The sequence below is a fragment of the Ursus arctos genome, unplaced genomic scaffold (genome assembly GCF_023065955.2).
Source record: "Ursus arctos isolate Adak ecotype North America unplaced genomic scaffold, UrsArc2.0 scaffold_28, whole genome shotgun sequence".
Classification (NCBI taxonomy): Eukaryota; Metazoa; Chordata; class Mammalia; order Carnivora; family Ursidae; genus Ursus; species Ursus arctos.
Window position 1 is genome coordinate 34,940,169 of NW_026622963.1, and position 24,669 is coordinate 34,964,837.

At 47.4% G+C, this 24,669-nt stretch overlaps 1 protein-coding gene across 1 annotated transcript in view; it reads right to left on the reverse strand.

The window, feature by feature from the left end:
- The window catches only part of AP3B2 (adaptor related protein complex 3 subunit beta 2), a 60,115-nt gene that overhangs the window by 23,639 nt on the left and 11,807 nt on the right, over positions 1-24,669 (reverse strand). Inside the window, exon 3 of the mRNA XM_026510546.4 lies at positions 12,642-12,825. The gene's annotated coding sequence lies outside the window, so the exon portion shown is untranslated. The remainder of the gene's footprint in view (positions 1-12,641; positions 12,826-24,669) is intronic.

The window sequence follows — 24,669 nt, forward strand, 5'->3', positions numbered from 1 at the left end:
AAACAGGGCAACTGTATTTGTTTGCTGGGGTTGCTGTGACAAAATGCCACACACCAGGTGGCTTTCACAACCTAAATTTATTCTCTCACAATTTTAGAGGCTAGAAGTCTGCCATGGTGTCAGTTCTGAGACATCTCTCCTTGGCTTGTAGATGGCTGTCTTCCTGTATCTGCACCTGGTCTTACCTCTACGTGTCCCTGTGTTCAAATTTCCTCCTCTTATAAGGACACCAATCAGATTAGATTAGGGCCCTAATGACCTCATTTTAACATAATCACCTCTTTAAAGACCCCTTCTCCAAATACAGTCATTTTCTGAGGTACTGGGGGTTAGGACTTCAACATAGGAATTTGAAGGGGACACCATCCAGCCTATAATACCAACAAAAGGAAAATATTTGGGATATGGCAAATAAAAATTTAATATCCAAAATAAAGTACTGATATCAATTTAAGGTCTATATCAGCATTCATTGTCAGGGCTGCTGCAAGCATATCCACCATCCAAGCAGACGTAGCCCTGGGCTGTTGCTCCCCATTCCATGAGTGGAGTATAGTCTGGTATTCCTTGGCCAGGTGCCCTTGTGCAGTGAACAACCTGCCCAACCATACTCAGAGGTCTAGAGGCTGGCAGTCGAAGAAGTGAACAGAGAACTATTAATAAACTCATCGAAAAAAAATGTGTCTATACAGAGCTGATACAGCTGTGGGACAACTGATGGGCTCATGTGTTGCCAAAACAGCTCCAAAATGTGGTGAGCAGCTGTGTGTGTGTCCTGCACAGTTCTCTCATCTCCTGGACGATACTCTGATAACCCACAGCTGTTGACCCAGGCAGGAGAACCCAGTCTAGAAAGGTATCACCAACAGTAGAGATCAAAAAGCAGTGAAACATTTAGAAACAACAAAAAATCAGAAATCGGAGGGAGCAGTGATAGCAGGGCAGAGCGTGACGATAGTCACAGACAGGCACACGTGAGGCTGGTGCTGAGAGACGAGGAAGCGACGAAGGCTCAGAGGAAGAGAAGAACTGACATGACACACGCCTGGTCCTCGGGCTGCATTCTACAGAAGAGCCTGCGTGCCCACATACATTCAGAAAGGACGGAAGTTGTGCTAGGAAATGGATGTTCCTCCAAGGGTTCTAGAAAGTGTCTTTCCTGAACAGATTTTTTGACGGAAAGCGGAGGAGAAAGATGATGCTTTCCAGAACACAGAGGCCTGGCTAGCTGTCGCGTGAAGGCAGACGATCTCCAGCCCCAGCCCTGTTGATCCACAATTCCCTCACTTGGGGGATGCCCCCCAAATCAGAGGATCTTCTCACTCTCCCAGACACAAACCAAGTGGTCAAATCCTAAGGGCCAGAGCTCAGGACAACCGGAGTAGAGAAAGAGGGACAAACTGTTCAGCCGGGCCTGGGCAGCACTGGGGCTGCGGGGAGAATGAAAGCCGGGCACCACCATCCCCAGTGGACAAACGCACACCACTGAACTGCCAGGTTCCTCCATACATACACCTCACGGTCAGCTCACACCCCACAAACACCTACGCACCCCAACACCCAACACGGACCCCAGACACTCCCATATCTCCCCCACAGATACACCTCAGTCCACAGACATCCCCACACCCCCAGACACACCTGTGCCCCCCACAGACACACTGCACCCCAGACATCCCCACATCCCCACAGACACACCTATACCCCAGACATCCCCGCAGACATACCTGTATCCTCCAGACACACCTGTGCCCCTCACAGACACACTGCACCCCAGACATCCCCACATCCCCACAGACACACCTGTACCCCAGACATCCCCGCAGACATACCTGTATCCCCCAGACACACCAGCACCCCACAGACACTCCCATACCCACACAGACCAGTACCCCACCGACACACCTGCACCCCAGATATCCCCACAGACATACCTATACCCCACAGACTCACCTGTACCCCACAGACATACCTATACCCCACAGACTCACCTGTACCCCACAGACACACGTGTACCTCCACAGACACACCTATACCCCAGACATCCCCACAACCTCCCACAAACACACCAGCACCCTACAGACACACCAGCACCCCACAGACATACCTGCACCCCCACAGACACACCTGTACCCCCACAGACACAGCTCTACCCCCACAGACACAGCTGTACCCTACAGACTCACCTGTATCCCACAGACATACCCACACTCCCAGACAAACCTGCACCCCACAGACATAACCATATCCCCAGAGAAATGCCTACACCCCACAAACACAACAATGTCCCAAAGACATACCTACACCCTCACGCCTACACCCCATAGATATATCCACATACCCCAGACACACTTGCACCCCCAGACACATACAATTCATACATAAACCCACACACACCCACAAAAACTCCCTGCAGACACACACCTGCAACCCCCCCCAGAAACCCAGTCGCAGACACATACCTCACATTCCAACACTTCCTACAAAATCACTCTCCACACAAAAGCCCACATATCCACCGACACACACCTCACCCACCATCCCCAGACACCCGCAAACACACACGCATCCCCACGAGCCCCCTCCGTCCTCCCCCACGCCCTCATCGGACACGCACAGCCCACGCAGTGCCCCCCCATGTGCCCTCCAACACACACCACGGACACAGACACCCTCCGGACTAAACTGTCGCTCTGGTCTCATTCCCCAGTGTCCACCCGTCTCCTGGGTGAACTCAGGCTTCTAGGATCAAATACACGCGGCCTCACGGATCCTCCGAGGCCTCCTTCTGACGGGTCTGCCTGGGGCGACCTCGCCGGGAGCAGTCGGGGTTTGCCCGGCCCCCTTTCACTCTGGGTGTTCCCTAAAGCAGACTTGCTCACGGCGGTGTCCTCACCCCTCCTAGAAATGCCACAGGCCCCTGTCAAGTGCCCCGCCCCGGGGCTGCGCCGCATCGCCCACACCCCGCCCCCCATCCCGGCCTCGTGCCTGCTCTCGGGGCCCCGGAGCAGGGGGGACTGGGGGAGCGGAGGGGTTGTGGGTACACAGCACCCGGAGCCCAGGCAGGCCCATCACATGCTACCCCCGGGTCCCCCATCTTCGCGGCACCAGCTTGTGTGCCCTAGAGGGAGAGGAGGCGAGGGACAGACAGCCGCGCTCTGAAGCCAGGAAACAGGAGCGTCCGGAGCTCGGATCCCCTTACACCGCGTTCACTCTGCCCTGACCCCTGGCCTGGCCTGAGGGATGCTCCAGGGGCCCAGCCAGGGAGCGGAACGCGGCCCTGAGGCCGGACGTGCTCGTCTCCCCTGATACACACCTTCCTCTTCCTCCTTCTCCTCACCACCAGAACCCCAATCCACTAGACGGGGGAGGGGGGGACTGTGCGGTAGTCCTCTCTGAACCTCCCCCAGAGCGCACTTCAGCCAGGACCTGGGAGGGGGAGGCCAAGGTGGGACCACTACACTATCCTGCTCCCCAGAGAGCTGCTGGAGTTAAGTTCACCCCCCTCATACCCTCAGCCCCCACGTTGTGCCCCGACAACCCCCCCGCCCCGCCCCTAAATCCCAGCCCCCTTCCTCCTGAGGAGGCGGGGCTTGGAAGAGCTGAGCTGAGAGCAGCAGCTGCCCACCGCTAGCCTGCCTGACGTCGGGGTGAGGGTCCCCGGGAGTTCTTCTGTACCTTAGCGGCTGGCTCTGGCTCTGGCTCTGGCCAGGCTCTGGGCAAGGGCCTTCCAGGGACGCTTCCGGGGCTGTGTCTTCCTCTGGGGCCTGCAGCCACCGCAGCTCCTCAGGCTGCAAGGCCTGGTACCAGGGTGGGGGGCCGCCTTCAGGGGCCAGCACGGGGCTGGCAGCCTCCTGGTCCGCCCCGCAGGCCCCTCTGCCCCCTGGCCTCCCCACGGCCCCAGGGAGCTGCAGGAATCGCTGCATTGGGCACCAGGTCCTGCTCTGAGAGGAGACTGAGCTGACCGGGGAGCCAGGGACGCCTGTCGCTGTCCTAGACGGCCCGCCCCCGAAACTCAGAAACCAGACACTGGCAGGGAAGGAGGCTCTGGTTTCCTTTTCACTGCTCGGAGACAGGACTCAAGAGGGGGGAGGAAGGTAGGGACTGGGGACTAAGCCACCCCAGTCTCCGGCCAGGGGGCACGGGGGTCAGGGGAGAGCTGATCCAGACAGAGGTGAGGGCTGCCCTCCTCACCTCCACTGTCCTGTCACATCTGGACCTCTGCCGCCCCAGAACTGTTCTTCCTCAGAAATCCTGTACACCTCCTTCCCACTCTGACCCAAACCCAGAACCAGTTCCTTGATTCCTTCCTTCCTTCCTATCAGCCTTCTCTGATCGCTACTTCCTCCCTCCCTGGCCCAGCACCCTCCCCCCCCCCCCCCCCCCCCCCCCCCCCCCCCCCCCCGCCTTCCCTTCAGCCACTCTCTCACTCACACCCCTGGCCCTCCTGTCCGTGCTGCCCCTACCCTGCCAGGAGTAGTTGGCTTTATTCGCTGCATTTCAAACCCCCTCGATGTGCCTCAAATCCCCACCCACAGCCTTGCTCTCTTGCTCTTAGAGCTTCACCACCTGCTTCTCACAGAAAACGAAAGGCCTCAGATAAAATCCCCTACAGCTTCCAAACACCTGCCTCTCCTCTCCTCCTGCCCTCCTCCCCCTGAGCAGCGATCCTCCCCAAGCCAGCACAGTCCTCCCACCCAGCTCTGTACGCCTCCCCTCCCATCACCCAGGGGTCCCTGCAACTTCAGTTCCCTTCAGCCTCTCCCACACTACTGGCTCCTTCCCATCAGCAGTTAGACTTGCTCTCCCATCCTGATAATAAACAAAAATAACAACACAAATAACATAAACCTTCTTGATCTCCTCCAGCAACTCTTTTTTCTCTCCCCCTTACAGACTTCCGGAAAGCAAATTTCCCATTCCCTGTGTTTTATTTATTCACATCTGATTTTCTCCTCTACTCATTTTAACCTGGTTTTAGACACTGATAAGAATTTAGGGCTGAGGGGCCATGATGTCTGGAACTTACATGGTTTAGCCGAAACTATTTATGGCTAGAGGGTTATATAAATTTAGCAAATATGGCACATGTCAACAGTGGTTGAATCTAGATGGAGGGTATTCATGTATTCCTTGTATTATGCACTCAACTTTTTTGTATGTTTAACATTGCTCATAATAGAATATTGGGGAAAAATAATCTAGCTCCCTCTCTTCTGATGTTGCCAGACTTGTCCCCCAGGACAGGAGTTGGGGAGTAGAGCAGGGCAGCGTTGACCTGCTCTTTGTCAAACTAACGGTCATGATTTCTTTCCCTTGTTTGAGTTGACCTTGCTGATTGCCTCCTCCTTCTTGAAATCACATTTTGTTTTCCTCCTGTCTTTGGTTTACTTTTTCTCAGTTACCTTGAAACATTTTCTCCCTGCATTCTGGTCATCCCTAATGTCTGTGTCTTTAGGGTTCATCTCTGTGCACTGTCTGAACTCTTTCATCTACTCCCCTGGGTTATCTTAACTTCCTTCTGTGGCTTTGATTAATACATACATGTTAGTAATCTCTCCTGGTATCCAAATCCTAAAATCCAGCTACCTCCTAGGCTTGAATATCCCTCAGAGTTTACAATCTCAGCCTGTCAAAAGCTGGGCTCAACATTATTTTCACCAATTGGCTTGTAACGTCTTTATTTCCAGTCACACTGTATGGCACTACCATATATCCAGTTGCAAGAAATAGTAGCCTGAGTATTACCCTTATCTTCTCCCCCCAGTTAATCATCAGGTCTGTGACTTCTACCACCTCAATAGCCCTCAAATCCTCTGCCCCTCTCAGAGTCTAGACCACCCTCATGTCCCCCACTCCCAACTTCAACACCCGCCCCCTCCCTTGTCTCCTGCTCAAACCAGCACAACCCCATCTCTTCTCCACAATCCAGCCTAGAATCCTTCTAAAATGCAAATGTGATATCACCTGCTCAGAACCCTTCAGCGCCTTGGCATCTTCCCACCCTCATTTCTGGTCACACCAGGGGCTTGCACAGCGATTCGGGCCATACCATACTAGCACCCACAAAACCTGTGACCTGGCTCTCCATCTCCCCACCTCCCTACAAGCTCCTTCCTCTGCATGGAACATCCTTCCCTCTCCCCTGACCCTGTCCTCCAGGGCCAGGGACCAGCTCCTCGAATCCCTCCGACACTCCCACAACACGGATTCTTCCTCTGTGCTCCCCCCTAGAGCAACTAGAGGACGATCAGGTTCACGCCTGTATTCACAGTGACTAGTATGAGAATGGATACAGCAGCCCCTTACAGATGCTTGTTTCAGGATTTACAAATAAACGAAAGAACCAACGAGTGAGCCAAAGGTGGAGGAGAAGAGTGGGAAGTCCAGGTGGGGCTGAACTCTAGGGGCAAGGTGGGAAGCAGGAGTGTGTGAGCGCCGGCCAGATGGGAGATGGGGGCGCAAGCGTGGGGCCAGAATGAGGAAAATGGGGAGGGGCCGGGCCTGGGAGGTTCCGAGGGCACAGGCAGGGCCGGCCTTCCCAGACAGGCCCCAGGCTCGAGCTCACGGACGCTGACCCCTCCCCCGCGATCTTCTGGAGCCAGCTCGCCCGGCGCGAAGAAGGCGGGAACCTGTAGTGCAAACCCACAGACTGCAGGCACGCCCGGGCCGAGAGGGTCGGGCCCTCCCCCGCCGGCCTGCAGCCCCTCCCCGGGTCCCGGCTGGGCCATGGCGCGGGGCGCCGGAGCGGGGGACTGGGGGCGCCCGGCTCGGCCACCGCGGGAGGGGGCAGGGCTTCCGGTCCGCGAGCCGGGGCGCTGTCCATGGTGCCGGCGCACCGCGGGCTCCCTCACCGCTTGTAGTCGGAGGAGAAGATGCCGCCGCTCGCCGGGTCGTGGCCATACTCGGGCTCCCCGGGGCCGGCGGAGCCGCCCTTGTCCTCGCCGTAGGCCGGAGCGGCCGACATGGGGCGGCAGGGGAGAGCTCTTCGCCGGGGCGGAGGCTGGGGCCGAGGAAGCGAGCGCAGGCCGGGCCCCGCAGAGGCCGCAATCCGCGCGAGCCGAGGCAGCGTGCGGATTTATCAATCAGGGCCGCGCCGTGAGGCTCTTAAAGGCACCGGCGCCTGCGGAGCGGAGGGCGTGTCCGCGGAGGGGGCGGGGCTTGCCGCAGGATCTGGCCCCGCCCGCATCCCGCGGAGATCCCCGTCCCCTTCCCCCTACCGGTTGGGGAGCCTCCAGTCCTAGAGAGGAGCTTGATGCACCTCCGGGTCCGGGGGTGGGTGGTGGCCTCTGGACTGAGGGTGGGACAACCTTCTGGGAGAAGCAGAGCGCCTTCCCTCACCCTCCCGACCACAAAGTCTCCATGGAAGGGCTTCTAGGGGCTCCTCTCATTCCAGACACAGCCACGGATGCTCCCCCGCGCCGTGGAAGGAAAACAGGGGACTGAAGAGGAGGCTGTGTTACATCGCTGGGGTTCCTAGAGCGGGAAGGAGGCGCAGCACCTGGAGACCCAATTCAGAGACCAAGGATGGTCCCTCCCCCAGCTCCATCTTTCCTACAAAGTCTGGGCCCCTTGGATGGTGTCTTGGTTTCTCACCAGGAAGCCAGGGGGCTTCCTGGACGTGACAGAATGTAAGGACGTCTGGTCCAAGGGAGGAGCCTACAGCAGGCTGCAGGCAGATAAATGGAGACCAAATAGAAGGGATAGTGAACCCCGAATTCATCTTTGTAAAACAGTTTAATGACCATTTCTGAAGCCCCCATGCCCACTCAGGAGGGCCTAAGATCACACCTAGTCCACAGTTAAGTTCACATCCACCTACACCTATGAAGGAGAGAGGGAAGAGAGAGGCTGGGTTAAGGTCTGGTGTGACAGCCAGGACTCCTAGATCACGTGAGGCCTCCAGCTCAGCTCCCAAGGCTCGAAGTACTCCCAAGGAAGGACGGCCTGATCTAGAGAGAAAGTAGTGAGCAGGTTTGGGGAAAGGGGTGGGATCTAGTTGGGCCCGAGTTTGGGGCATCAGGTTGGATGGCTGAAGTCTCTTGGCTGGGCATGGATTAGGAGGTGAGGAGGGCTTGACTTGGAGAGCCAGAGTTCATAGAGCTGAGTCTTGATCTATAGACTAGGATCCCAATATCTCCAGAACCAGAATTTGTGGGCCTGGGTGTAAACGGACAGGGCCCAGAAAGATGGCTCCATACGTAGGTTCCACTGGGGGAATGGGAATGGGGGTTAACAAGGACCAGGGCAGCGCCTGGGTTTGGAAGTTCACAGGCTGAAGGAAAGAGACGTGCTCAAGATCTGTGAACTGGGGCCTTCCTGGAGGAGGCCGGAAAGAGTTTCAGAGAAGTGCAACCTCGACAAGTCGGCAGGCCTAGTTTGCTTCTGGTTGCTTTGAGTCTTGCAGGGTAAAGTGGATCTTGAGTTTGAGGAACAAGGCCTGGGCGGGGAGGGAACGTATGAATTTTGCAGCACATTGGCTAGCTGCATTTGTTAACTGGCTCCCAAGGCGGAGACGGAGTGGGAGGTGGGGTGGGGTTGTGCGTGGGTAACTGAGCCGCACTCACCAAACTAATAGGACTTCTGTCTATTCGTAGGGGGGGTCCAGGGTGGGCCCGTGGCCCAGCAGATGCAGCGCAAAGTGCACGCAGTTGCTGCGCGCGGGGTGATAGGGGGGTGGGTCTGCGTCCATGGCCTCGTGCACGCGGCGCTCTAGCGCCGCGCGGTCAACGCCGCCACGTCTACGCAGCACACGCCACAGCGAGCGAGAGCGCAGCAGCAGTCGCTGCCCGTTTGGATACAATGCCTTCGCAGGAGCGCAGACACGCGTGAGGCCCTTGGCTGGCGACATTCCTGCTTGCAGGGATTGCCCAACGGGTGCAGATCAGAGCCGGGTTAGGTCCTGTGACCCTGGCCTGGTCATCCTGCACCCAAATCTCCCAGGACCTGGGGGCCCTGAGCCCCCTACCCTGCGTGCCCAAGCGCCCTTCTTCAGAGACCCTCACCTCCAGCCTGGGACCTGCAGTTTTCATTCTCGTGTGCCCTACCCACTGGGCTCGGATGGGCAGCCTCTCTTTGCAGACTAGGGCCGGTGTTTCAGCCGGAGATGCTCACCTTCGAAGTGGATTATCTCCCCATGGCCACAGTACATGCCCACGTGGGCCCTGCACCAGCATCCAGTGGGGGACAACAGCCTGAACAGAAAGAGGTCTCCGGGCTCAGGCTCCTTGCCCTCCAACTCCATGGCCTTGAAGTGCCGACCCAGGAAAGCCTCAGAGGGGAAGAACTTAATGGTGCTGACTGCCCCCGTCAGGGCCTAAGAGGAAACAGGGACCAGACCGCTGGGCCTTTGCGCAGGCCGGGATGAAGGGGGAGCCGGCTTCTTCCCCTGGGCATCAGGTCACCTGGGCCTCCCCAGGCTCAAGGAGACCTGGCCTGGGGCTAGGCTTCACTCACCCACCTGTGCCTCTGTGTGATGAACTCCAGAGGCCAGGACATCAGGGATAAATCCTGCCCCGAGCCACCACTAAGAACCCCTCAGTTCCCAGCAACTGGGACTGCCTCCTCAACCAACGTTTTCTTCTTATCCTAAATTCCAGCCTTTCCATTCTCTTGCCCCCACCCCCAGCAACCCCTTCCTCAACCATCTCCCATCTTGCCATTCCTTGGAGGCAACCCTGGGGACTTGCATGTACCCGAGTTGAGCAGAGTCCTGAAGAAACAGAAACCCGAGTGACATCTGGGCCTACTACAGTCATCTCCTCCCAAGACTGAGTGCTCTCCAATGGCCTGGGCAGCAAGCATCTATGGAGCAGCTGCACATTTTATGCTTAGTACAGCTCCACAAGAGACGCACAGTGACCCTGCTTGCAGGTTAAGGAAACTGAGGCTGAGGTTCTATGTTGCCAGAGTGCACACAGCTCTGTGTCTGGTCACCTTTACCTCCCTTTCCTCTATAAGGAATTAAGAAGCCCCTTCAGTTCCGGTTTGTCCTGTCTCCTGGGAACAGATCGCTCTGGGGACTTGGAAAGACAGCCTGGGCGGTGCTGGAGATGTGGTCTGAGACAGTTCCCCATGGAAAGAGGGTGAAAATAGGGCCTGTTCAGCACTGATCAATCCCAGGCTGGCAGAGGACCTGGGAGAAGGAAGTGCCCCCCCCCCCCAGGTCTCTGGGTATCTTTGTTGGAAGGGAGGGGCTTGACGCCAGCGGACTTGACTGGGATGGGAAGAATCCACGTGTAATGAGGAGTGGGGCTGCCCAAGCTCGAGCTGCAGAGGCCAACCGCTCTGTGGCTGTGTCTCTCCCATCCCTGACACTCTTTTCTTCCCAGCCTTCGTCTCTAGTCTCCTCTCTTATTCCTGGGTGAGTCTCATTTTACCAGACTGGACACTGTGGAAGACTCAGGTGACCAGCCCATCCCAGTTCGCCTGGAACTTTCCAGGTTTTAAAACTGGAAGTTGCACATCCTGAACCCAGGAAAACCTGGGTGTTCACCCTGGACTCAGGTCTCTCCCCTTCCACATCCTCTGACTTCAGGAGACCACAGTCATGTGCACAGCCCTGTGGCCTTTGGTCATGCTCTCTGGCAATGCACCAAGTAGGGAGGGCACCTTGGTTCCTGCTTCCCTTCCCCCTTCCCTTTATCATTAGGCCAAGTCGTGGTCACAGCTGTACCCTGGGCCTGTTGGGGCAGCAGGCATCACCTGGGGAGAAGATAAGACAAGCTGGGGACTTCTGCTCCAGTTACCTGAGATGTGAAGCTCATCTAGAGAGAGGAAAAACAAAAACAAAACAGCTATCACCACCAGGCTGCTGACAAGGGGGGTTCCGGCCATTGCCCCTCCACCTGTATCCCCCCAGGCTGTGCGCTATAGTGTGGGGGGCTGTCGATGCATGGCTGTGAATTTGTTGTGCCTGTGAGTGTGTAGTCCTGGACGCAGGAGTGGGAGACCGAATCCTGACTGAGACACTTCCCTATATGGGACATCATATATACCGTTTCCTCCCTATGGGCCCCAACTTCCTCATTTGTGAACTGGGGACAATAAACTCAGGAGGCTGGGCATCACAGCCCATTGTGAGACACTGAGAGCTCTTTGTGAGCTGAGCAAGGAGAGATGGGCAGGGTTTGTTGATCTCTGGTCTGCTCCTGAGCATGCAGAGTTAGGCATCAGGGGAAGAGAGGTGGGGAGAAGCCATCTTTCCCAGCTCAGAGGAGAAGAACAATGGGCCCTCAGAGGCTGGCTGCCTCCCTGTGACCCCTGCCCCAGAGCTCTCCGAGAATCACCCAGCTGGAAAGGCCCTGGTGAGCAGGGCCCCACCCCTGACTCTCCCTGTGAAAGTTCCCAGTGGTGGTGGGAGTCATGGGGCACTGTGGCCATTGTCAGCCAGGCCCTGGAATTTGAGTCAGGGTGTGGTTGAGTTGTCCCTTCGGATAGAGGATCTAGGTCTATCTGTGTGCTCTGCCCATAATAATATCTACTGCCAAAAAACTGTGCTAGAGCCCCGTTGAGTCCCAACAACAATGGTCATAAAATAGATGCTGTTATCTTTCCCATTTTACAGACGGGGGAACCAAGGCGTGGAGAGATTACCAAGGTTACAAGCTCATAGGTGGAGAAACCAGGATTCAACCCCAGACGGTATGGTCTAGTGCCCTTGACCTTAACCACTGTACAGTATTGCCTCTCTCATGCTGCCAGCACACGAGTGTCCCCTCTCCCCTAAACCCCACCACTAGGAAGTACTGACCCCTTGTATCCACCCTGACCTAGAGAAAGAGCTGCCCTTCCCTTTGACTTTCATTGAACCAAGCCACCATTTTCTTTGTAAGAAAGGAAAAGGAGGGGCACCTGGGTGGCTCAGTCGGCTAAGTATCTGCCTTCTACTCAGGTCATGATCCCAGGGTCCTGGGATCAAGCCCTGTGTTGGGTTCCCTGCTCAGCTGGGGGCCTGCTGCTCCTCCTGCTTGTGCTTTCTCTCTCTGGCTTAAATAAAATACAAATCTTAAAAACAACAACGGAGAGGAGAGGAGAGGAGAGGAGAGGAGAGGAGAGGAGAGGAGAGGAGAGGAGAGGAGAGGGGCGGGGAGGGGAGGGGAGGGGAGGGGAGGGGAGGGGAGGGGAGGAAGGGAGGGAAAGGAGCAGGGCCCTGGAGTTGAAAGAGTCCGGGGCACAAAGCATCTGTCTCTTGTCACTGTCCTGACAATGCTGCCTACTCTACTCCACTAGGGCTTTGCTGGGGGCCTGAGCTTTTCCTCCTTTCGCCCTGAGGATTTTGGGGGAACAGAATGATGAGGGCAGCCCTGCAACTGGGTGTCAGGCAGTCTCTCTGAGGTCCCTGCAGGACCTCAACCCCATGGGGTCCTGTCACTGAGTACAGATGTTGCGGGGCCATTGTGGTGGCCCTTGGTTCTGTGGCTGTAGTCTGACCTGAACTTCCAGCCCCTCCCATCCCCCTTCAGTCTAGCCCACGACAGAGTTCCTCTGTGGGAAGCAAGGTTTTGGGGTCACTGTCCTCGGCTGTCACCTATAGTCAGATCCAGGATTGGGGCTCCCTATTGGGGCAGAGCAGGCCCTTCCCTTGAGCCCCCAGGACATTCTGCTGTGGCCCTTCCTGCCCTTACAAAGGGTTTGGTCACCCCCTCCCTCTTGGCACAGAGTAACCCTACCTGAATCCCAGCCCCCAACCCAAGCAGCTTACCTTGCAGTGGCTGCACTCCACACTTTGCTAGGTGCTCTCCTTCTGTGGCCAGAGCAGGGAGGACAAGCTGTCCACTCCTCAGGTAGACAAGGAAGGCAAGCAGGAAGCCCTGGGGCCCTGTCCTGAAAATTAAGGTCTAGGTCAGTTTGATAGCCGCACTCTCTCCTGCCAGCTCTGGGGGCAGGTGGCAGCCAATGACTATGAGGCTTGGTTCTGGGGTGGGTTATTGGTGCCCTCACCCACCCTCTCTCTCTCTTCTTCCTAATGTTCTGCCCCTACCCCCACATCTGCTTGTGCTTGCTCTCTGAATCCATACTTACCCCCTCACTGGCTCTCTAGGGTACCCAAGTGCCACATCCCCACCCTATTGTGGTCTGAGAAACTCTGTATTCCCTTTAAAGGTATTGAGACTTGCTTTATTGACTAACGTATGGTCTATTTAGGTGAATATACTGTGCCTTTAAAAATATTTATTTTGCACATTTAGTGTTCTAGAAATATCAATTGGGTTAACATGGTTGATAATGTTCAGATCATCTATGTCTTTACTGATTTTTTGTGTAGTTTTTCTATCAGTTGTTAAGAGAGGAGTATTAAAACTTCCAACTATGATTGCAAGATGGTCTATTTCTCCCTTTAATTCTGTTGAGTTTTGCTCTGTGGATTTTGAAACTCTATTATTAGAAACATAAACATTTTAAGAGTGTGATGTCTTTCTGATGAGTTGACCTTGTATCGTTATGAAAATGTCCTTCCTTGTCTTTGCTACTACATTTTGCGTTGAAGTCTATTTCATCTGATGTTATGCTCATTTGCAGGTTCTATCTTTTACCATCCTATTACTTTCAATCTATCTCTATATTTAAAGTGCAGCTTTTGTAGACAGAATATAGTTAGGTCTTATTTTGTTCATTCTGGCAATCTCTGCCTTTAAGTTAAACTGTTTAGCCCACAGATATTTAATACAATAATTGATATGGTTGGACTTAGGTCTACCATTTTTTTAAATTCTCCTTTTGATTTTTGTTCTTTGTTCTTCCTGTCTTCTTTTAACATATTCAAGTATTTTTTAAGAATTCCATTTTCTCTACTGATAATTAGCTCTACCTCTGTCTTAATTTTGAGTAGTATCTAGAAGTATTGCAATATACCTACTAAACTTTTCACAGTCTACTTAGAGATAATGTCGTACAACTTCACATAAAATGTAGATGACTTGTAAACATACAGGTCATTTGCCACTATCCCCTGCTCTATCCTTTATGCTGTATTTGTTATATATGTTATAACTACATATTTTATAAACCAGAAGGTAATGTTATAATTTTTGCTTTAAAGTGTTCTTTCTTTTAGAGAAAATAAGAAGACAAAAATAGTCTATTTACCATTTCTGATCCTCTTCATTCATTTTTTTTTAAATTGAAGTATACTTAATATACAGTGCTATATTAGTTTCAGGTATACAATAAAAGGATTCAAGAATTCTGTGCATTTCACAGTGCTCGTCAAGGTAAGTGTACTCTTAATCCTCTTTATCTATTTCATCCATCCCTCCATCCCCCTGTTCTCTGGCAACCACCAGTTTGTTGTATTTGTCTGTTTGTCCTCTTCATTCATTTGTGAAGGTCTATTTCCCTTTAGCCTGAAGAATTTCCTTCAGCATTTCTTGTGCAGGTCTGCTGGCAATAAATTCTCTTAGATGATTTTATTTATCTGAAAATATGTTATTTCATCTTCATTCATCCTATTGGATGTAGAATTCTGTATTAATGATTTTTTTCAGCACTTTAAAGATCCCCCCCCCCCCCCACAATCATCTGACCTTCATGGTTTCAGGTGAGAAGTCAATGACAACTCCAATCATTGTTCTCCAGTATGTCATTTGTTGATCATCTTTGGCTGCTTTCAATATTTTCTCTTTCTCTCTCTTTTCAGTAGTTTGATTGTGATGTGACTCAGAATGGTTTTGTTCATATTTACCTTATTGTGGTTTCCTGAGATTTTGAATCTGAATTTTTTTGTCTTTACAAAATGTAGGTGATGTGGTTTTGGAATATCGGTGTGGTTCAGTGGGGTGGAGTCCAAAGCCGATGACCAAGAAAGAATTCTTGAGAAGCAAAATGGTGGTTTATTAAAGCACTGGGACAGGACCCGTGGGCAGAAGGAGCTATTGCCAGGGGGTAGTGAGGGCTGGCTGATTATATACTATGGGGTTGGGGGATGTAAGGAAACAGGGAGGTTGAGAAAGTACTTTCATATGTTAAAGACTCACGGATACGGGAAGCCTTGCCATTTTCAAGTTAAGGTTGTTTTTCTCTCTAGCAAGGAATTAACCTGAAGATAGTTGGGAACTTCCTGGAGGAACATCACTTATCCCACCCAGGAGCTGGGGGTGGGGGAGGTTGCAGGGTGTCAGATTCTGCTTTGTCCTCAGCTTGTCTTCCGTTCCCTCATCATAGGGATTTTTGTTGTTGTTGTTGCCATTAATTAATCACATTTTTCCTACCCTGTTTTCTCTCTCCTCTCCTTCTGGAACTCCAATTACTTACATCACCTGAATATTGTTTGATAAGTCTTTTTTTTTTTTCCAATATTTTTTTCTCAGTCCCTTGACTGAGCTGTCTCTTGATATTTGACTTCACTGACCCTTTGTTTGGACACTGTCAATTTGTTGTTAAACTCACTCATTGAATTTTTTATTTTCAGTTCTAGAATTTCTATTTTTTAAAATAATTTTCTTTTCTAAGATTCCTCATTCATGCATCTATTTTCCTTAAACTCTTTTTGTAGATATTTATAATAGCTGCTTCAAATTCTGCCCCCCCCCCCCCCCCCGCCATTTGGGTGGTGTTGGTATTTACTGCCATTGTTTGACTTCTCTATTAATACTGAGTTACATTTGGGGCTGAGGTGTGTCTAGTATTTTTAAAACTCTATAATGGACATTGGGGATGACATATGATACAGATTCTGGATTCTTTTATCCTCTGAAGAATGTTGATTTTTGTATTAGCAGGCAGTCAAATTAATAGCTTGAACTTGACCTTGTATTTGTGTAGTTTTGGTTCAACCTTTGTTATGGTGAGTTTAAGTTTCCCCATTATTATTAGAGTGTCCCAGCATTGTATTCTAAGGTACGGCCCCATGGGATTTCAGTGGACAGTCTAAGACATTTACCAACCCCCTCTGAGTTTGTGAAAATCAAACTACAAATCTCGTCTCTCTTGAAGCAGGCGAGGCAGCAGCTGAAATATCTGCGCTTCGCTTCCTGCCTTTGAGCTGTTGCTTTCCACTGGACTCCTTGGAGTCTCACCCAGTAGACACGCAGTTAGGGGTCATCCAAGGATTGGAGGGGATTTCATAGGCAGATTTAGGGGATTTCCTCTCTGCAGATGCCTCCTTTCTGGGTATTCTCCCACAATATCCAGCTGCTCTGGCAGCACTGAACTTTATCCACTGGTATCTTTTTTTTTTTTAAACTATAGTTACCATGATGTATATTACATTCCCAGGACTTATTTATAACTGGGAGTTTGTGCCTTCTGACCACATTTACCCATTTAATTATATAATCCATGATAGTTTGTGTCTGGCTTCTTTCACTTGGCACAACATTTTCAAGATTCATCCATATGTATAGCATTTGTTTTTGTGGTCAAATAATGTTGCATTGTATGAGTATACCATATTTTGTTCATCCATGCATCAGCTGATGGGCATTTGGGTTGTTCCCACTGTTTGAGTATTATGAGTAACTGTTATGAATATTCATGTACCAGTTTTTGTTGGAACTTATATTTTCAGTTCTCTTAGATATATATCTAGGAGTGGAATTGCTGGGTCATGTGGTAATTCTATGTTTAACTTTGTGAGGAACCATCCAACTGCTTTCCAAAGCAAATTCACCATATTACATTCTTATCAGCAATGTTCCAATTTCTCCACATTCTTACTTACACTTGTATTGTCTGTCTTTTTTATTACAGCAGTCCTAGTAGGTATGAGGTTGTATCTCATTGTGGTTTTGATTCGAATTTCTCTAATGACTAATGATGTTGAGTATCTTTTCATGGGCTTACTGGCCATTTGCATGTCTTCACTGGAGAAATGTCTATTTACTACCTTTGTCCATTTTTAATTGGGTTGTTTTTATTTTTAGGTTATAAGAATTCTTTATGTATTCTGGCTACTAGACCTTTATCAAATTATAGTCTATAAATATTTTCTTCCACTCTGTGAATTTTTTCACTCTTTTGATATATACATTGACACATAAAAGTTTTCCACTTTGGTATAGTTCAAATTATCTATTTTTTATTTTGTTGCTTGTGCTTTTGGGGTCATATCTAAGAAACTATGGCATAATATGGAGTCACAAAGATTTACACCTGTGTTTTAAGAGTTTTCTAATTTAAACTCTTACATTTAGGGCCTTTATCCACTTTGAGTTAATTCTTGCATACGGTGTAAGGCAAGGATCCAACTTCATTCTTTTGCATGGGGATTTCCAGTTTTCCTAGCACAATTTGTGGAAATGGTCTTTTCCCCACTGAATAATCTTGGGACTTTTGTTGAAAATCAATTGGCCATAGTTGTATGAGTTTATTTATGAACTCTTAATTCTATTCCATTGGTCTATATGTTTATTCTTATGCTAGTACCACACTATCTCGATTATTGTAGATTTGCAGTAGGCTTGAAATACGGAAATGTGACTCCCCCACCCTTATTTTTTTAAAGACTGTCCATATGATTTTTAGAATCAGCTTGTCCATTTCTTAAAAAACAAACAAACACAAGGCAGTTGGGATTTTGATTGGGACTGCGTTGAACTTGTAGATCAATCTGGGGGAGTACTGCCATCTTGTCTTCCAATCCATGAAAATGGGATGTCTTTCCATTTATTTGTCTTCCTTAATTTCTTACAACGTTTTGTGGTTTATAGTGTACAAGTCATGCACTTCTCTGTAAAAAATAATTCCTAAGTATTCTTTTTTGATACTATTGTAAATGAAACTGTTTTCTAAATTTCATTTTCAGGTTGTTCCTTGTTAGTGTAAAGAAATACAAGTGGTTTTTATGCATTGATCTTATCTTCTGAAACCATCCTGAATTTATTAGCTCTGTTAGGTAGGGGTATGTGTGTGTGTGTGTATTCTTTAGGATTTCCTATATATAAGATCATGTCATCTTTAAATAGAGGCAGTTTCATTTTTTCTTTCCAATCTGGATGCCTTTTATTTTTTCTTTCATAATTGCCCTGCCTAGAACCTCCAGTACAATATTGAACAGGGATGGCAAGAACAAACATCCTTGTTTTGTCCCTGATCTTAAGAGGAAAGCTTTTAGTCTTTCATCACTGAGCATGATGTTAGCTGTGGGTTTGGTTTGTGTGTGTGTGTGTGTGTGTGTGTGTGTGTGTGTGGTAAAACATACATGACATAAAATTTACCATTTTAACCATCTTTAAGTGTATTCATTCAGTGGCATTAAGTACAATCATACTGTTGTGCAACCATCACCACCAACCATCTCCAGAACATTTTCATCATCCCAAACTGAAACAACCAACGATCTCTGTTATAGTTCCCACCTTACTATATGAGGCTATTCTAACAATATAAAAAGCAAAGACAGTCCAATAACAACAAACTGTATAGACCAATCTTTTTTATGAGCAAAGATGCAGAAACTATCTTCTAAAATATTAGCAGACTGAATATAGGAATGTATTAAAAATCATGATCAATTTGGGTTTATTCTGAAAATTTAGGCATGGACTAAAATGGAAAAGCTATTAGAATAAATCACCCACGATCAAATTAAAGAAGAAAAGCCATATATTAAATCTTATTAAGTATATAAAAACATTGAATAAAGGTTAACGTCTAAGATAACAGCTTTTAAGCAAGCTGGAAATGGAAAAGAACTTAATAAAGGTTATCATGGCAAACATATTTAATAGCAAAGTGTCAGAGCTGCTCATGAGTTGAACTGTGTCCCACAAATATTAACATGTTGAAGTCCTAACCAGTATCTCAGAATGTGACCTTATTTGGAAATGGGGTCACTGTAGATGTAATTAGTTAATATGAGGCCATTAGAGTGAGTCCTAATCCAATGTAACTGGTGTCCTTAGAAAAAAAGGGAAATGTGGATACAGAGGAAGACACACAGTGAGAACACCATATGAACATGAAGGCAGAGGTCAGGGTGATGGGTCTAGAGCCTAGTAACACCAAAGGTTGCCAGTAAACCACCAGAAGCTACAGGAGAGGCATGGAGCAGTTTCCCCACACAATCTCAGGAGGAACCAATCCTGCTGGCACTTTGATCTTGGACTTCTAGCCTCCAGAACTGTGAGACAATAAATTCCTATTATTTAAGCCACCCAATTTGTGGTACCTCCTTACAGAGCCTAGTGAATTAATAGAGCTTCCTTTCAAAATTAGAACAAGACCAGAATGTCTGCTATCATTGCTTCTAGTCAACACTGTACTGAAGATGTTAGTGTAAGGGAAGAAAAAACCCTCCTTTACCCTCTTAGGGTCTCTGGCTGGACTGAAGAATTATTGATAGAAGATTAGCAGGAGAAAAGCATAAAAATGTTACAACATTTCTACATGTACACGGGGTGGGGCTTCACAAAAGGATGAAGACCTGAAAAAGTGACCAGAGAAGGAAGTTTTTATACCTTTTAGACAAAGAAATAGTAAGTCTGCCAAGAATTAATAATACAGGGATTTAAGTGTAGTAAATGATGAATGTGAGGATAGAAAAGTATATATTGGTCTCTGTCCCTAGTTCCTGACACAGCGCTCCTAAAATCCTTTTCAATTCCTAAGTGATAAAAGCACTAGAAGCATCCTTGTTTTAATATTTGGCCTTTGACCCTGGTTTCAAACGGAGTTCCTAAATCCCTTGGATTCCTTCTTAGGTGATAGCAATGTTCTAAGAGGTGACTCTTCGTGGGCTTCTGGGGGGGGGGGGGGTCACCAGAAAGACCAAGCCATGCTTAGAAGCTTGGAATTTTCAGTCCCATCTCTTATTCTTCACAGAGAGGAAAGGGGCTATAAATGGAGATATATAAAAAATGTTATATATATTATTTAAAATATTTATATTTAATATAATGTATATACAGTCTACATATTTATAATTATAACATTACTACTATTATATAAATCATTACACTAGATATATTAAATCCTATGTGTCAGGCATTATACAAACTTAGTGCTTATATTTGCTGGGAGGTAGACTGGAAGAAGCCTTATATACCACGGAGAGAATGTGATTCATCTTGTAGTCCCCTAAGGAGCTACTGGAACAGGAATTTTGTAATTAAATTCTGGAGAATAACTGGTGGCCAGTGTGAAAGATAATGGAAACTGGGAAAGCAAATTTTTGGGGGGTGGCTGGATGAGAGCAAATGAATCAAGAGATGAATGTGTTAACTAAGGCCATGGCAGGCACAATAAAAAGACAGGGACATAAAGGAGAGATTGAAGTGACTTGACACTTGAGAATCCTTTTAATTGGGTTGTGACCAGACATCCTTTCAAATCTCCCTTCCTAACTGAAGTAGGTTAAGGGTTAAAGCTTCTTCTACTGTAGCTCTTGATTCATGTCCACTGGTAAATAATACCACTTTATACTCTTTCAAAGGGCTAGAACATTAACTTACTTGATCCTTTCAAAGTTCAGACAAGCATGTTAGAGAGAATGATTTTAAAGAGTCTTTTTCAAGGTTCAAAGGGCATAAGCAGGACCAAACCCCAGATGTTCTGACAGTTGAACGCCACGGGTAACAACACAGAGCAACTACAGTCTATTTGGCTGATAGTGCTGTTGAGAGAGCAGAACATGCGTCTTCACGAGGCTTCAGTCCTGGCTTGTTAAAGATAAAGCTTCATTTCCATCTGTATTCAGGATCATTCCAAGAGAATACATTCAGAGGTCTTCAAATCAGTAAGTTCACAACCAATATCCTTGCCTTTCATAATTATATTAATCTTCAATAGAAGTCAGACCCTTATAGCATCCAAACAAAACTGTAGGGTTTATTTTTGTTTTTACCAACTAACCCTTCTCACAGCCTAGAAAAAGCACCGAGGAGCTGTCTGTCCCCTGATCTTATGTTACTCTCCTCACCCCACAGTTGGTTCCTGCCTCCAGTGGAATGCCAGGAACACCCCACTGCCCAGCCAAGGAATAGGCTAATGCAAATCCAAACCATCTTTCCTGTAAAACAGTGTTTTACCACAGATAATTGCCATCATCTGGTCTCTTCAAAAGAGAATGAGTTTTTATACGTAACCATGAATGTATGTGTATCTGAACGGACTGATTCATCTGTGTTGAATTCGGGAAAACCTTCAGGGTACTTCTGTGGAATTCTTGCGTTTCTTTTTATTTGTGGTTCTGAGATCCCAGGGGGATAGAGAACTCATTACCATCCTGGATCTTATCTGCATACATGTATGAGAGCATCTGAAGGCTCAGTCAAATTTTGAAATTTAGGATTTGGGTGAAGAGAATAAGGATCCTGGAATCTGAGAGGATTCCAGGTCTCATCGACTTATACTCTTTATCTATTATCCACCAGGCTTTACTGGCCAATTCACTGGAGGGAGGAACAAGGGGAGGGGAGTGACCCACTACAATCCCCAGAGGACACAGTCAGCATGAGCTGCTGATACAACAGACTCTGACCATCTTTTCCCTGGAGACAGTCTCCACAGGAAACAGCTGGGACTTACCTGAGCATGTGTGGGTTACACTCTGCATGATTTAAAGCCTTAGACATCTTTGCCACCCCATCATGCTCCAAGGTACTTTGGGCCACGTTTGTATTTGTCAGATTTTTCTTTGTGATTAAGAGCAGAGGCAAAACTGTCACAACAATCAAATGAAAAACATCCCTCAAATAAACAATGAAGACACATACAGGTGACCCCAACTAAAGTTTTGAAAGTAATCAGAAAAACCATGTGAACCTGAAATTAAGAACCCTGTGAAAATCTTGAAAAAGACAAACTTAGGATAAAGAAGCTAATAGTACACATACACTATTTATTTGCACCTAAGAAGTAGCTTAAGCAGACATTTTTGCCTCCACTCTTATGTGAGGATTATACAACTCATAAACCACAAATTCACCTTTATTTTGCAGAAACTTTCAGACTCTAAAATGTGTATAGAACAGCAATGGGCCAAGAGCAGCTAAGACACTCCTGAAGAATAAGGTGGCAGGACTCATCCTACCAGATCCCAAGTCTTACTACAAACTGAGGGTTTTAGAGGGGAGAGTGGCAGGGGGATGGGCTAGCCCAGTGAAGGGTATTAAGGAGGGCACGTATTGCACGGAGCACTGGGTGTTATACGCAAACAATGATCATGGAACACTACGTCAAACTAATGATGCACTGTATGGTGACTAACATAACAATTAAAAAAAAAAAAGCTATAGTAATCAAGACAGTGTGGTACTGGTACAAGATTAGACAAAATGACTAACAGAACAGACTGGTGGTCCCAGAAACTTGGTGAACCAGTATTTTAAAGTTTGTATCTTGAAGTGAAGAGATAATGTGTCCATTTCAAAATCACAGAAACAAGTTAGCGACAACAAAAAAGATTAAGAAAATGCGCTTCCCACCACTATACTCCAGGTCCGTGAAGGGGTGCAAATCACTAACAAACTGGTGGTGAAAGTCACAGAAATGACTTTCTAGATGTTTTTGTTAAGGAGGCAATACCACGGGATGCAATGATCCTTATCTTATTCCAAGCAGAAACCAGGAAAAATCGTATCTTAACTCTACCACAGTTTTGTAGTGTCGTAAGAACAGCCTGGCTCTAAAAAATGACAGGCTGTTTTGTTTGGGGAAAAAAAAATGCATATGCAGTTGTCACTGCTGTGCTCTACATTTCTCCAGCCGATCCGGGTTTCCACGTGGTCCTATTTTCCTTGTGCTTGAATGACTTCCTTTAATATTTCTTGTAGGGAGGGGATGCTGCTGATGAATTTTCAGCTTTAGTATGTTTCAAAAAGTCTGTATTTCACCTTGGTTTTTGAGGGACAAGAACTGGTACAGCATTCTAGCTTGACAGGTTTTTTTTTGGGGGGGGTTAGTGTTTAAAGATGTTACTCCAGTACTTCTTACTTGCCTTGTCTCTACCAAGTTATCTGCCATCACCTTTATCCCTGTTCTGTAACATCTCCTCCTACCGCACCCCCCGCCATACGATTGCTTTTAGTTTTCACTGGTTTAAAAAATTTTTATTAGGATGTGCCTGGTATATTTTTTTTCGTATTTCCTGTTCTTGGCTGTTCACTGAGCTTCAGTCTGTGCATTTATAGTATTCATCCACTTGGGAAAATTTTGGTCGTTAATTTTTTCAAATATATCCTCCCATCTCTTTTAGGAATTCAAATTACAAGTATATTAGGCCACTTGAAATTCTGATAGATCACTGATACTGTTCATTTGAAAACAAAATTTCCCTGTTTCATGTTGGATACTTTCTATTACTATGCTTCAAATTCACTAATCTTCTGCAATGTCTAATCTGCCATGGAACCAAACCAGTTTCTCATTCCAGATGCTGTATTTTTCAACTCAAAAAGTTAAATTGGGATTTTAGATCTTCCATTTCTCTACTTAACTTTTTGAATCTATGGCATACATTAGCTTTTAATATCCTTCTCTGCTAATTCTAACATCTTTCTTCTGGGTTGGTTTCAATGATTATTCACCCCATTTGAATTGCATTTTTTTCTTTTTTCATGCCTGGTAATCATTGATTAGATGCTAGACATTGTGAATTTTACATCGTAAATTGCTGGATATTTTCGTATTCCAACAAAATTTTTGGAGCTTTGATGTAGTTCTAAGATGTAATTTGGAAACTGGTCCTTTCTGGTCTTATTTTTAACATTTGTTTGGTGGGACTAGAACTGTATTTAGGCTAGGGATAATTATTCCCCACTAATGAAGCATGACTTTTTTAGTACTCTCCCCAACGCCTAATGAATTATGTGTTTTTCCAGTCTTGGTGGTGGGAACAGGCACTACTTTTGGTGTAAAATTCTTTCAGGTGGTTCTTTTTCTGGCATCAGGTTTCCTCACACAGGAGCTGATCAGTACTCTGGTGAACAGTCCCTGTGAACCCAATTTCTGTATTGACCTGTTCAGCCCTCTCCTCGATGGTACACTGTCCTGTAAACTCTAGCTGCCGTGGTTTCCCTGGACTCTCACCTCCGTGTCTTAGTTGAGTGATTCCACTTTAGTCCCCCCTCCCTCTGTAAATATTTTACATTGCTTTTATTTCTATCAATACTTTAGTTTGATACACTAGTAGATAGATCTATTGACTTTTATATGAGGAATTATCTCCCAACTTTTGTGCACCTCTTTTATCCTAATTGGTTACATTACTTTGAACTTTACACAGTTTAGTCATTGTTTTCTGTATTTTACACATAGATTCTAAAATTTCAAAATGAGTATCTAGCACTTACAAAATTATATTTCTATAAATATCATTCACTGTGGGACCAAGGAATAAGAGTACATCCAAAGAGTAAGAAATGTAATCCTATCACCAGACTTGTGCCACTTCAAGGGTCAAGGTCAAATCAAATCCTTTTACACTCTGGTAGTTGCTTACAATCATGCTACATTTTAGTTTTTGTATTTGCATTACCGTGTTCTTATAAAACTTCACTTTCCCTGGTGTTTCTAATAACTGCTTTTATTTGACAAAACGAAGCATATACCATTACCTCTTTTGGTGAGGATCATCCAGCCTCTTAATTATCCTGTTTAAAAGGAATCTCCTTTTGCTTTCAAGGAATTCTTCTGATCCTTTGGCATCCTGTTCTAATGCAGGATGTCTAATGTTTTTCATGCATAGCTAACATCCGAGGATTTTTTTTCTCATTGCATTCCTAGGCTGTA